Genomic DNA, 14095 nt, shown 5'->3' with positions numbered 1-14095 from the left:
CAACAGGGTAGCATACTTCTCTCCCTATTCCCTATTAAACTCTGTCAGTTATATATATATGTGTGTGTGTGTGAGTGTGCACGGGCACGTGTGTCAAAAGGTCATCTGTTTCTATGGACGACGATTAACGGGGGTGTCGTGAGGCCAGCCCAACACAGCTAATGCCAGGTATACATTAGGGCTGAGTGGATGCAGACACGTTCTATACATTTGACAACGTACTTTGTGACTGCTCAATGTAAAGTTGATATCGTTTAGTTTTCTGAAAAATGCGGCGCTATATTTCAAACGTTCAAATACACGTCAAAAGCTTCAATATTTACAAGTCAACACTCAGATCAACTGTTGTAATAATATTGTGTTAAGTCAACACTCAGATAAACTGTTGTAATGATATTGTGTTAAGTCAACACTCAGATAAACTGTTGTAATGATATTGTGTTAAGTCAACACTCAGATAAACTGTTGTAATAATATTGTGTTAAGTCAACACTCAGATCAACTGTTGTAATAATATTGTGTTAAGTCAACACTCAGATAAACTGTTGTAATGATATTGTGTTAAGTCAACACTCAGATAAACTGTTGTAATAATATTGTGTTAAGTCAACACTCAGATCAACTGTTGTAATAATATTGTGTTAAGTCAACACTCTGATAAACTGTTGTAATGATATTGGGTTAAGTCAACACTCAGATAAAGTGTTTTAATGATATTGTGTTAATGTCTAGAAATGTAGTCTTGCATGTTCTGTCATATTTCAATCAGTTTAATATAGATATCTATAAACTTAGAGGGAGTGTAATGTAATGTATTTAACAATTTAGAGATTGCGCTAAATCGACAATTATTAGATGTATCTGTCCGATGTAGATACAGACAGACAGATATATAGATAGATAGACAGACAGACAGACAGACGTACATCGTGTACACCAATTAAAACTGACACATGAGAGAGATGGCATTTAGTTCAGACAAAGTTTCAGAACAACAAAACACAGATCGACACATATTTGACAACGTGGTTAGCTTTAAAAAAAAATTGAGAAACCAAAAAAAAAAGTTTAATTATATTTACGCTTCGCAGCGTCTTCAAATGAAGCCAAGACAATACAAAGAAAATAAAGACAACTTTGTGAAAGAAGTTTGTTGCTTGGTTGTTAAATAAAACATGAAAGTAGACAACATTCTCGAGCCTTGTGTTATAACGTCACACGTCTCTACTTGTAATACAGTCTCCAGATGGCAGTAGAATGAATTGAAAGTAAAGAACAATAATACATTCTTACACTTTGATTTATATATCCCCTTGACATTACTTTAGCAGTAAAATACAGAGAAAGATAGAAAAAGAAGAGATAGCGATACCAAGAAATGTTGTGGCGATACAAAGGAAAGTTTTTAAAAAAAATTTAGAAAGAAAAAGAGAAAAGATTGGAAGGAATTTTGAAATTAATAGAAAAACGAAGTAATGTTAAAAAGGACGCCATACTGAAAGAGCACAGTTGCAAATAATACAAAAAATATTTTTGACCTTATGTTTGCAATAACCTAATTAAATATCTTGAGCCCAGAACGACCTACATCCGTACACCGCCTCGTGTGATTATCTTCTGTATTTAATTGACAACGACAACTTGTATGACCTTATGTCTATCACGTGGTCAAACTACGTAACGCTTAATATTGAGTGCTGCAGTATTAAAACCATCGCCTCCTTTAGCCCGTGGATGAGGCTCGTGTAGAACCCCAAACCAATGACTTTTACTGTGATAATAAGAGTATAAAATTATTTTATGGTTTCATACATTCTCAGGAGTTCTGTTAATTAAATACCACTCCCCCCCCCACTCACACACACAAGAAATCGTCAGGAGGAAGACGACCCCAGCCCAAACAAACGGTTTACACCAAGGAAGCGTAGTGCCAAGCATCAAGCATAAAACAAAAACAAAAAAACAAAAAACTCGGGGCGCTTGAATTCTAGGGCGCCATTCAGTGACAACAATGGAACCATTAAACACGGCGCCTGCAGTTTTAATAGTCAGCATGGGGAAGGGGAAGTGACGGTAGATTGACCACCGCCTCGCGTGTTTAGCGATAGAGAAGAGAATGAAACAGATCAATGATTTCAATTGGATACAAAATTCTCAGGACTTGAAAGAACACAGACAAACGAATTAAAAATGTAGCACACGCAGCAATAGCACCGCATCCAAGTTTTTTTTTTTTTTATTGTTAACATGATATCTTTAGCATCTAAAATAAATTCAGTATCAAATAAAATCACTTGCAAGTAGTGGAGATTTAATCACGATAAACTCAATGTTCACTGAGCTAAATTGAACTTCAATGTTACCAACCAAAATATAGTTGAGCTTCAAAAACGCAGGAGCTAAGAAATGCTGATTCTGTAGTGCTGAAAAATGCACAAACATATTACCATATACCTCTTTAAATACGCTTCCTTAATTCTGTACATCAGATACACCAAAAGTATAGCTATTTATAGCGTTTCCGTAATCTTTATATATAATTCTCTACGTCGCCCAACCATGCAGGACACCACATACGCACGCCGACTCTCTAACCATCCTCCCGCCTAAACACACTATGATTGGACAGGCTACATGGGGCTCTATATGGGGGATATGAAATATACTAACATACAATAATTAATAAGCTTCTTGAGCCCTTGAAATCCCTCTTATAATAGTAAGTTAGTATATACACTCTAGAGCTAGATCTAAATATATGTAGGCCTACAGTCAAATGTTTTTATTTTAAAAAATGGATTTAGGTCAATTTGTTATTTTGATAGCTCCATTCATACTATTTTTACATTCACGCATTCGCTTTCTTATAACATTATTATTTCGTTTCATTGTTTCCAAAACACTCTCAGTGACAATATCGACAGTGTTACGCAAATTAAGTCCCGTGGGTCGCGGGTAATATTTGGCTAGTAGATGAAAATCTCTAACAATACATTGTGCCTCAACCCATTCAGCACAAGTCAATGCGATGCAGCTTCAGTTTCTAATATTGTGTCAGAATAAACACAAAGACCTTATTTTCGCACTAACCTAATCAAATATCTTGAGCATGGGACATCGCACTTTGCCTCGTGTCTGAGTCCTCCTTATTTAATGGACCGCAAGGACTTTTTTTATGACCCTTTTGATGTCTATCACGTTGTCAAACTACGTAACGCTTTAATGCCAGCAGCAGAATTCAAACCAACGCATCAAACTCTTTCAGGCAGTGGAACAAACTCGAGTCGAACCCCGAGCCATTGAATGAACGATCAGCTCAGTCGAACCCGTTTACATTATATCCTAATCAAAGTGGTCACGGTTAAATAATACAATAGTGTCAACAAAGAAATAGCCAAAAACAAACTGCTAATGTCCGAGTGTCAGATAAGGAGCGAATCAATCAACCCGATAGCTAATCGATGACTATAATGACATAATAATGTCAGCAAATACATTCTTATCGCTGAGATGGCCATATCATAGAATAGTGACAAATCAATTCACCTAATGACTTTAACTCACAAACACAACCGAACAAGAAGTTTCGTGCCGCTACAAATTAGACTGAGGAACATCTTCAGAAAAATTAGTTTCTTTGACGTGTGTCAGTGTTTAGTGGAGAAAGTGCAGTGCGTAAAACTGCTCTCGTGTACTAACGCATTCTAATGAACTAACTTGGCAATGATGAACTCATAAAGGTATACGGACACCATTCAACGTGCCTTTTTTTTTACAAAGCTTATTGTAAATCACTGTCTTGTCTGTTTTATTAACTTACTATGTCTGTCTGTCTGTCTGGTAAATACGTTTGTGCACGTTATTTCTTCCAAACCCATTTTCAGATCGTTGAAACTTTGCACAATTATTCAACAAGGAAAATACATCCTTTAGTGTTCACAGGTCCGGCTAGGGTTCCGTACCTTAAGATAATTGAATGAATTAATTGTAAAACTCAAACTAAAATATAGACCGCGAAAAAAAACTTGATCTAATAAAGAAATGTCAATCTCATGAATGGAAGTGTTAATACAGTACAAACTGGCAGTGTAGTGCAAATGAATTCATGATATGAATCTATTGTAAGACCAGCATGTCACCTAGGTTGATGTTGTCCTACTCATAGAAGCCAGAAGTTAGTCCTGTTAATGTTGAAATGTCAACATGTCATTTTCATGTGTTAGAGAGCTAGTTGAGTTAGTTGAGTTGCGCACTTTGTTAGACCGACAGTGAACGTACATTTTATAGTGACGACATAGACTTTGGGGTTAGAGGTTAGGATAGACTTTTTAAAGATCAGTTACTGCTAGACTCTTGAGGGGTAAACATCGTGGTTAGTGACGGACTGTGGCCCATTCTGTATTAAACATTGTTTGAAGTTTCATTCTGAGTGAACTTAGTTATTGAGTCTTTGTTCCAGTTGGTACCTGTTCATCCTGTGGCGGATAACATAGTCTAGAAACTCGCCAGTGTAATACACTCAACAAGGTACGGGCACGCATCTAGTATAATCAAGCATCATTAGAAATACTTCAAGTACATCTGATTTACACATGCATCCGTTACACATGCTACCATTACGAATTCGGCCCCCAATGTTTTGCTTCTTATTAAGTCTAAAAGTTTAGTCATGGTACACGAAGACAATAATAAAGTTGAAAGATGGTGACAATCCAGAAGTCTGGAGAAAATGTTGGTAAGCATCATGAATGCGTTTCTGTATTTCAATTATTAAGAGAAAATCACTGGGCAGTGAACGAAAGTAAAGTTAGCATCACAGAGCACAAATTGTAAGACAAACTTCCTTATGGATAATAAAGAGTATTATTATTAAGTTTTTAAACCCAAATCCTTTACTTGAAACATATAAAATTAAACATTTTATGGCAATCGTCTACAGAGGCTTCTAACCTATTCTCGACATGTAGCTCGTGGACACGGCTGATAGAGTCTACATCTTTTAAAAATTCACACACACACACACAAATAAATATTAGTATAAAAAGTAATCTCTGCTATGTCCTTATGCTAACAAACCTCGGGTTGTTGCTGCAACAAACCAAATTTTTCCATCATGTCACTTCATAGCATGCGTAGAAAGTTACAAACCTACCTCTAAAGTGCGTCAATTACAGTCTGCGGATAAGGCTAAAAAAAATTGTTAATGTTCCTCAAGGAAAGCTCTTCACAAAGTGAAGCCTTCAATCCCAGCAGCTAGTCACAGGACTTTGATCTGATAAGTTCTGTCACTCGGTAAGTCTAATCTGGTAGAACTGAGCTTCATTTGAAGTAGACTAGAATACTAAACCCTCGCTTGCCTTTCAGTCACTTCATGACGGTCTTGTTCAGGCGAGATTCTCACCATTCAAAAACAAAATCCTACAATCTCTTCGATTTTCACTTTTTTTTCCCCCCTTTTGTGCATGATATTTTTCGTTTAAAAAGAAATTAAGGCGGTACAGACAGGCGCAAAGGGGGAAATGGATTGGAAAAGGGGGGAAATGCTAATCTTCTGCTGAGAAAACCCGAAAGTGGCGCCATTGTGCCGCTTCAGCAGCTACATGGCTACCCTGGCGACAGGGGCGTTAATCACGTAGTTCCAGCGACATGTAAGGCCGATAGGTGGAGAATTAGTCGCGAGGTTTTTCTAGGCTTAAGGGTAAAAAAGAAGTGTGGAGGGAAAAAAAAGGGGGGTGTATCGATTGCCGTCTGTTCACTCTGCACGTGCCACCGCGCCCTTGGGAATATTGAAACACCTAAGGAGAAGAAATAAGCGAGAAGACACGAGGAGACACTGAATGAGCTGCCAAATGAAATATGCGCTTCCGAGTCTATGTGTATGTGTGAGTGTGTGTGTGAGTGCACAAGACTGAAAGTAAAAGGCACACCAGCAAAAACAAAAATGTCCTTCTATTTTGCCATCAGCGAAAAACAAAACTCTTTGAAAAGCCTCCATGCGTGCCAAAAGGTTGAGGGAATGCGGCCCTTGCGACACGCATGTTGGACATTGCTATGGTCTTCCAGGACAAAGAAAGGTTGTGAACTAATAGGGCAGAGATTCCATGACAGTTATTAGTAAGATACACGAGAGATAATATTTGGGCAGCATTGTTAGAACCCTGCCCTGCCATGCACACCGCCATCCACGTTAGTGCAGAAGGTGCGCTCTAGTTTGTGCCCAGTTCTAGACTAGAGTAAGACGGAATGTTGGCATCAACGGAGTTCCACCCAAGTCTAGAAGCTTAAAGAAGAAGCTGTGCTTAAGGCGGTCTTTGTATGTAGTGGGATTTTTTTTTTTTTTTTTTGGGGCGACTCAATGAAAGGATGGCTTACCAGGCACTGCTTGACGAACTTCAATTAAAGAACTGAAACAAGAACTCCGATGCAGAGGATTGAAATTAAATAAAATTGAATGAAAAAAAAAATTCTAAAAGCACGTGTACGCAAGTTTTGATAGAGGAAGACGAAGATCCTGACACCTGCCTATTTGAAATTGAGATCGTCATAAACATTAGGCAGGAACAAATGTAAGCACTGTGAAACGATACCTTAGAACAATAGGGTACATTTGGGTCGCTAGAGAGTGATATTTATATATAATGAGAGAGAGAGAGAGAGAGAGAGAGAGAGAGAGAGAGAGATTATATTCAGCAAAAACTATGCCTCTCTCATTGTAAGTTTTGCTCTCACACCCCCTCCCCTTTCCCCGAGACTTGCTAATCGTTAAAAACATCATTGACCATTAAGCTGTTCATAATAACAGAAGAAAATAATTTAGTGTCAGAGACGTCTAGATACTTTTTCCCCCCTTAACAAGAGCCACGGTAGCACCGAGAGCGGTCATCAACGTGTGGGCCTGACACCACTAAAATAACGGCCACCCAATCAATCAATCGATAGCCCAAGTAGGAAACAAAAGGCTAAGCCCTTACGCCAACAACTGGCAGGATTTACACGGGGGGGGGGGGGGGGGGAAAGAGAGCCAGACAAGAGTTTCCACCAGAACTTGGACGCATGGAAGCAGTTATATCGGCCACATTTGTGGGTGTGGTGCTCTACAGTATTTTTACAACGCTTATAGCAGCTCACTCCGTCTGTCTGTCTGGGTGGATTCTTTTTTTTTTTCTCCCACTTCCCATTCTCGGATCAAGTTGAAACTTTTGCACAACTATCCACTGTCCTTGACAACACAAGAATCAAGTAACTAATTAGTTAACCATTAGTGTTAATTGTTGTTCATACAGAAAAGGGGGACTCACATTCATCTGGCAAACTGAACTGCGAGCTAATAACTTTAATAAGTAAATAGATCTACGCAGCTTTGTATGTTGTATTTGTCCGTCAAAAAATAATAATTCCGCCATGCAGCACGTGACACCAACGTAACACCAGATTTACAAACACTCTTACTTAATAAAACGATGTGAACTTGATGTTATTAAAAAAAAATATGAACAGAAAATTGAACAAAATTCCATAGGGATTGTCATGAACACATCATCCCTTAAGAGAAAAAAAAATGTGCCCCACCAAGTCGACGAGACCCGTCCAGTTACTGTCACGTTCCACCACCCTGGAGCATCGTGTCCGAAAGTCTGTTCCATCTCGACACCTAATCTTACTGGACGCCGTAGAAAATCTCCCTGGCCTAACGGAGAAGTTTTAAAAAAAAAAAGAAAGAAAGAGACAGTATTCCGACTTGACAGCCCAATGAATTAATGTAGCGTGGAAGAAATCTGCAATTTTTTTTATTTTTCAACATGATCACAAAGACACAATGAGAACATGAGAACAGTAATCTTCTCCTTTACCGTCATGTCCATTACCTCGTAGCTATTGGGCTTGAAACAAAATGTTTGGCTTGATAAAACATAATGCAGTCGTACATAATGCAGTCATATGGCCATACAACCCTAACATTGCATAGTGCAGTTATATGGCCATACAACCCTAACATTGCATAGTGCATTTATATGGTCTTATAAACCTAACAGTATATAGTGCAGTCATATGGCCATACAACCCTAACATTGCATAGTGCATTTATATGGTCTTTTAAACCTAACAGTATATAGTGCATTTATATGGTCTTTTAAACCTAACAGTATATAGTGCATTTATATGGTCTTTTAAACCTAACAGTATATAGTGCATTTATATGGTCTTATAAACCTAACAGTATATAGTGCATTTATATGGTCTTATAAACCTAACAGTATATAGTGCATTTATATGGTCTTATAAACCTAACAGTATATAGTGCAGTTATATGGTCTTATAAACCTAACAGTATATAGTGCAGTTATATGGTCTTATAAACCTAACAGTATATAGTGCAGTTATATGGTCTTATAAACCTAACAGTATATAGTGTATTTATATGGTCTTATAAACCTAACAGTATATAGTGCAGTTATATGGTCTTATAAACCTAACAGTATATCATGCAGTTATATGGTCTTATAAACCTAACAGTATATAGTGCATTTATATGGTCTTATAAACCTAACAGTATATAGTGCATTTATATGGTCTTATAAACCTAACAGTATATAGTGCAGTTATATGGTCTTATAAACCTAACAGTATATAGTGCAGTTATATGGTCTTATAAACCTAACAGTATATAGTGCAGTTATATGGTCTTATAAACCTAACAGTATATAGTGCAGTTATGTGATTGTATAAACCTAACTCATGTTCATAACCTCCCATATTGCAATCATAAGATCTTACATACTTGACCATGCTAAGTACAGTTACGATCTTACCATACTTGACCAAGCTACATACAGTCATAAGATATTACTTACTTGACAGTGCAAAATGCAGCCATAAGGCCTTTCATACGATATCAGTTTAATTAAGTCTAAGGCTTTCTAAAGCTCAACAATCAAGTACAATGCTTTGACAGAGTGTCCTGACGCTAATGGCATGACATACAAATGTGTCTCCCTGGAGAGAGAATGATGTCTAATCCAATTCAAATTGAAGATTTATTTCACATTTGTAACGAGCCAGGGAGCTTCCATGACATCAGTGACGCTAGGGAAAACATATCTTGTAGCATCTCTAGGGGCTTCGAACATTAGTTGCAATGGGGAGCGTGGCTTAGGAGGGATATGTCTAGAACCATAATAAAGGTTGCCTTGACGTTAGTTTGCAATTTTTTTTTAAAGTCAAGCTATTTTTTTTTATTTTTTATTTTTTGCTTTCGTGTAATTAGTGACTATGACAGAATGTAATTATACTATTACAAATAATACAAACTAGCAAAATATTTGTTAAAATCCTTTTTTTTTAAATAACAAAGCTTATCTAAGGGAAAGAACTCCGCACTTATAACTAAATTTCTAAAAAATGGAGAAAATTTTCTACATTTTTGATGAAGAATAATTAATTAATAAGTTTTTTTTTTGTTTTTTTTTAAATTGACTCGTGTTTTGTTAGGTACATTAAATCATTCTTTAAAGTTTCAGCTTGGTCAAAGAATGAGTGTGGAAAAAAAACGTTCAATTATCTAAGGGGGCAAAACCCTACATATTTAGCCATATCCGTAATTACTTAAGGAATAATTTCCCTTGTTGGTATCAAACAGAATAATTAATTACCAGTAATCAATTGACTAATTGTTGTTTTTTTTTTTATTGATTCATGTCCTGTCTATGCCAAAGAATAATTGTGCAAAGTTTCAGCTTGGTCGGAGAATGGGTGTGGGAGAAATGACATGTACAAATGTTTTTTACCAGACAGAGTGAGTTGATATAAGCTTTGCCAACATTGTAGCGTTACATACCATGCTTGTGCTTGCTTTACAACATACATGTACATATGCTATCAGAACATTTACTATTGAACAATATCGGTCATGATAGCAGTTAGTCACAACAATTATATTTTACAAATTTCTTTCTAATATAATATTATAATGTGCGAACTTATTATTTTCATTGTTCTGTTGTTTGCCTGCTTTTAATACAATTTCCATTTTAAATAAATGCATCCGTTTATCTCCCCTGTACATAACAAAAAAAAAAGAAGGTCGATATCAAAAGTGTTTGAACAGTTACAATTTCTGTGTATTGCTGGTCTGCCTTCAAAAGTGTTTGAACAGTTACAATTTCTGTGTATTGCTGGTCTGCCTTCAAAAGTGTTTGAACAGTTACAATTTCTGTGTATTGCTGGTCTGCCTTCAAAAGTGTTTGAACAGTTACAATTTCTGTGTATTGCTGGTCTGCCTTCAAAAGTGTTTGAACAGTTACAATTTCTGTGTATTGCTGGTCTGCCTTCAAAAGTGTTTGAACAGTTACAATTTCTGTGTATTGCTGGTCTGCCTTCAAAAGTGTTTGAACAGTTACAATTTCTGTGTATTGCTGGTCTGCCTTCAAAAGTGTTTGAACAGTTACAATTTCTGTGTATTGCTGGTCTGCCTTCAAAAGTGTTTGAACAGTTACAATTTCTGTGTATTGCTGGTCTGCCTTCAAAAGTGTTTGAACAGTTACAATTTCTGTGTATTGCTGGTCTGCCTTCAAAAGTGTTTGAACAGTTACAATTTCTGTGTATTGCTGGTCTGCCTTCAAAAGTGTTTGAACAGTTACAATTTCTGTGTATTGCTGGTCTGCCTTCAAAAGTGTTTGAACAGTTACAATTTCTGTGTATTGCTGGTCTGCCTTCAAAAGTGTTTGAACAGTTACAATTTCTGTGTATTGCTGGTCTGCCTTCAAAAGTGTTTGAACAGTTACAATTTCTGTGTATTGCTGGTCTGCCTTCAAAAGTGTTTGAACAGTTACAATTTCTGTGTATTGCTGGTCTGCCTTCAAAAGTGTTTGAACAGTTACAATTTCTGTGTATTGCTGGTCTGCCTTCAAAAGTGTTTGAACAGTTACAATTTCTGTGTATTGCTGGTCTGCCTTCAAAAGTGTTTGAACAGTTACAATTTCTGTGTATTGCTGGTCTGCCTTCAAAAGTGTTTGAACAGTTACAATTTCTGTGTATTGCTGGTCTGCCTTCAAAAGTGTTTGAACAGTTACAATTTCTGTGTATTGCTGGTCTGCCTTCAAAAGTGTTTGAACAGTTACAATTTCTGTGTATTGCTGGTCTGCCTTCAAAAGTGTTTGAACAGTTACAATTTCTGTGTATTGCTGGTCTGCCTTCAAAAGTGTTTGAACAGTTACAATTTCTGTGTATTGCTGGTCTGCCTTCAAAAGTGTTTGAACAGTTACAATTTCTGTGTATTGCTGGTCTGCCTTCAAAAGTGTTTGAACAGTTACAATTTCTGTGTATTGCTGGTCTGCCTTCAAAAGTGTTTGAACAGTTACAATTTCTGTGTATTGCTGGTCTGCCTTCAAAAGTGTTTGAACAGTTACAATTTCTGTGTATTGCTGGTCTGCCTTCAAAAGTGTTTGAACAGTTACAATTTCTGTGTATTGCTGGTCTGCCTTCAAAAGTGTTTGAACAGTTACAATTTCTGTGTATTGCTGGTCTGCCTTCAAAAGTGTTTGAACAGTTACAATTTCTGTGTATTGCTGGTCTGCCTTCAAAAGTGTTTGAACAGTTACAATTTCTGTGTATTGCTGGTCTGCCTTCAAAAGTGTTTGAACAGTTACAATTTCTGTGTATTGCTGGTCTGCCTTCAAAAGTGTTTGAACAGTTACAATTTCTGTGTATTGCTGGTCTGCCTTCAAAAGTGTTTGAACAGTTACAATTTCTGTGTATTGCTGGTCTGCCTTCAAAAGTGTTTGAACAGTTACAATTTCTGTGTATTGCTGGTCTGCCTTCAAAAGTGTTTGAACAGTTACAATTTCTGTGTATTGCTGGTCTGCCTTCAAAAGTGTTTGAACAGTTACAATTTCTGTGTATTGCTGGTCTGCCTTCAAAAGTGTTTGAACAGTTACAATTTCTGTGTATTGCTGGTCTGCCTTCAAAAGTGTTTGAACAGTTACAATTTCTGTGTATTGCTGGTCTGCCTTCAAAAGTGTTTGAACAGTTACAATTTCTGTGTATTGCTGGTCTGCCTTCAAAAGTGTTTGAACAGTTACAATTTCTGTGTATTGCTGGTCTGCCTTCAAAAGTGTTTGAACAGTTACAATTTCTGTGTATTGCTGGTCTGCCTTCAAAAGTGTTTGAACAGTTACAATTTCTGTGTATTGCTGGTCTGCCTTCAAAAGTGTTTGAACAGTTACAATTTCTGTGTATTGCTGGTCTGCCTTCAAAAGTGTTTGAACAGTTACAATTTCTGTGTATTGCTGGTCTGCCTTCAAAAGTGTTTGAACAGTTACAATTTCTGTGTATTGCTGGTCTGCCTTCAAAAGAGTCTATAGATCTCTACGTAACAATAATAACAGTTCAGTTTCGCCATAAGTCTACTAGCTCTTTGAACTCAAACTCTGAATGTCTCATCGTGAAGTTAGTTTGACACAATGCTTTTCCAACCACGCCGTTTTCTCTACTGGCATCAATAACCAACTCCACCGGGAAAGGGGGGGGGGGTCAATGAACTAGCACACTGAATCTGCACGTGCTCAGAAAACTGGCGCCAAACACACCATTCGCTACGGTACAGTGATCACGGAGCGAGTGGTGAAAGGGTCACAAGGAGGTAAAGGGGCAGTCAAGTCCCACAATAGATTCTACTCTAAAATGTTTTCTACCTACGGAAGTGGCAGCCGACCAAATAGATGTATGAAGTAGCGTATTGGTGAGCAGGTCCACCTCTAGATATGAGGCTAAGATGGCAATTCATAACAGACTAATACAACGAAGTGAAAAGACGCTGTGTGAATAAGAGGCATGGGCGATAACTTGTTAGGGAGAAAACAATAAATGCGTCGGTTGCCTCCCTGTCTCAGCCAGGGAATAGTAGTACGGCTGTTTTTTTTTTTTTTTATTGAGGAGAGAACGCACGAGACGAGTGAGCACACGATATGTGGGACAACACACGGGCATAGTTTTTAAAAACACACACAAAGAACATTCTAGATCTAACCGTGCCCCAGGGACAGCCCGAGTTTAAAAGAGTCAGATGTCTATTCAAATCATGTCGATAGTCTCTTCTTTTGTTTGTCTCCTATTTCTCGCTCCAGACTGCTGAAACATATGGCCCGGGTAAGCGCGCGTGGCCCAATGAGTTTACAGCTGCCGTCTCACCCAGAAAAAAAAAAAAAACCAACAGCACTGTGACCGCGCACTAGCACAGAACACTTACAGTGTAGCCAATCCAAACACTGAACTCTAACCCAGAACCCTCACCATTAAGCTGGTAATTAAAAGGTGACATTTACTGCCAGATACTGAGCTCATAAAATAAGTAAATGTTGTTTTTTTTTAAAGCTATAGTAAAAGCCAAAGCGCCATTGTTTTGTTGTTTTCTAAAGAAAGCCCAAAGTTATTTGATCTCCTGGTTGTTCAAACAGGATGATTTCAAACTGTTTCAAATGTCTTTTGTTGTATAAGCTCTGGACGTACCTTCAGGAATGAATTTTATGCCTACGTACAAGCTCCTGCAGGATGGAAGCGGGAAAGATTCGAACCTGGGACCGTCGAGACTACAACCCGAAGCGCATACCAAACTATTAAGCCCCCATTCTTGACTTTGATATTAACAGAGAGAGAGAGAGAGAGATAGAGATATGAAACAGCGTAACATAAAATTGCAAAAAAGCACAGTTTGTATATGAGATAAAACAAATATTCTAACCAAGTCATGCTTCCTCTAAATACCGGGGCATCTCAAATATATTATACCGAGATATCAAGTAAATCTCAACCAACCGAAACATAATCCACGGGTTACATATCATCTCTTAATTTAATTTTATTTTTACTTTGTAAGATAACTTAGCATTAGAATAGACACACATTTTTTTTTTAATGTATCCTGGCAAAAGAAAGAGGAGAATGGAGAGACACGGACCACATGACGTGCGGCGCCTCACTGGTTCGAAAGACTAGATCTAAGGGACAGCTGATGCTGACATTCATATAGTTCCGATGGAAGTCTATTATTATGCATGTAACGAGTGGCAACATTAGTTGTTGTTTTATAGAGACCTACAAC

General features: G+C 37.5%; 1 protein-coding gene across 4 annotated transcripts in view; it reads right to left on the bottom strand.

Annotated features, from left to right (window-relative positions):
- LOC106062233 (beta-1,4-glucuronyltransferase 1-like) overlaps window positions 1-14095 on the bottom strand; it is a 97384-nt gene that overhangs the window by 81877 nt on the left and 1412 nt on the right. The window lies entirely within an intron of this gene.

This window comes from Biomphalaria glabrata, chromosome 3, assembly GCF_947242115.1.
Source record: "Biomphalaria glabrata chromosome 3, xgBioGlab47.1, whole genome shotgun sequence".
NCBI lineage: Eukaryota > Metazoa > Mollusca > Gastropoda > Planorbidae > Biomphalaria > Biomphalaria glabrata.
The sequence above is the reverse complement of the archived record's forward strand: the minus strand, read 5'-3'. Positions and strand labels throughout refer to the sequence as shown.